This window comes from Terrapene carolina, unplaced genomic scaffold, assembly GCF_002925995.2.
Source record: "Terrapene carolina triunguis isolate 2854851 unplaced genomic scaffold, T_m_triunguis-2.0 Scaffold27976, whole genome shotgun sequence".
NCBI lineage: Eukaryota > Metazoa > Chordata > Testudines > Emydidae > Terrapene > Terrapene triunguis.
Window position 1 is genome coordinate 65,062 of NW_020692327.1, and position 1,043 is coordinate 66,104.

The window sequence follows — 1,043 nt, forward strand, 5'->3', positions numbered from 1 at the left end:
GTACTTATGAAGTAAAGTGAAACACAACATTTTTTTTATATATTTTTGCAGAAGAGTTTTGCTTTCTGACCTGGAATTGAACAGGGGCTACCCGAGGGGGACAATGCTACTCCCTTTTCTTGACTCATCCAAAAACCATAAGTACTTGGTGCCCTTTGTTTTCCTATTGTTCAAAGGGAATCAGCTAGTGTAGTGGCTCCTGAGAGAGCCTTAGAAAAGGACCCCAAAGTGACAGTAGCTGGTTTCTGTAGTGTAGTGGTTATCACATTTGCCTAACACGCAAAAGGACCCTGGTTCAAAACCAGGCAGAAACAGTACTACTTTCCCTTCTCTGGTCTTCTATCATTACAAGTCCTTTCTCATCTGCTTTCATCCTCATTATTTTTTTCCTTTCATGGAGCTTTAAGTTCAAAAGGAGAGGGTTAGCCTGCATTTTGAGGGAAGGAATAGAACATCATTTGGGAGAATGCCAGCTACATAACAAATCTGAGCGTAGAAGAATCCCAACCCTTTGTCCTGCGTATTTAGCTCCCAGCCAGCAGTTTTCCCTCACTTTCTTTATGTTGAGCTAACTACAAACAGCCTAGTGTATCCTTTTCATGTCAGAGAAATCTATTGACTGATTATCACATTTCCGCTACTTTCCTGGCTAAGCAGAGTTGGGGTGTGAGGAATCAGAACATAATAATTGGAACTCTCTAACCCCTCCTTTTAACATACAACATCACATTCCCCTTTTAAAATAAGATTTTCCCATAAGATTTTTGAACACTCATCATCTTGCATGTCTTCAAACAATGTTAACGCAAGCTCTGAGCTACAAATTTCCTTACTGTTCCATTGGTATTTTTAGCACAGTATATTGATTTTTATTGCCATCTTGTTTTACTCTCAGGCTGGATTTTATAAATCATCACAAATGCAGTAATGAGGAGTTAGAGAAATATACAAGAAATGAATACCATGTGATCCAGTCGATAGGCAGAGAGCTGACTCTGTCCGCAGCCTGAAACAATCTCCATGACAATAAAGAGGGCTGGGAT

General features: G+C 39.8%; 1 non-coding gene across 1 annotated transcript; it reads left to right on the forward strand.

Annotated features, from left to right (window-relative positions):
• The first annotated feature begins 241 nt into the window (after positions 1 to 241).
• TRNAV-AAC lies at positions 242 to 314 on the forward strand. Its single transcript has one exon. It is a non-coding gene; the product is annotated as a tRNA-Val (tRNA).
• Positions 315 to 1,043: the final 729 nt, after the last annotated feature.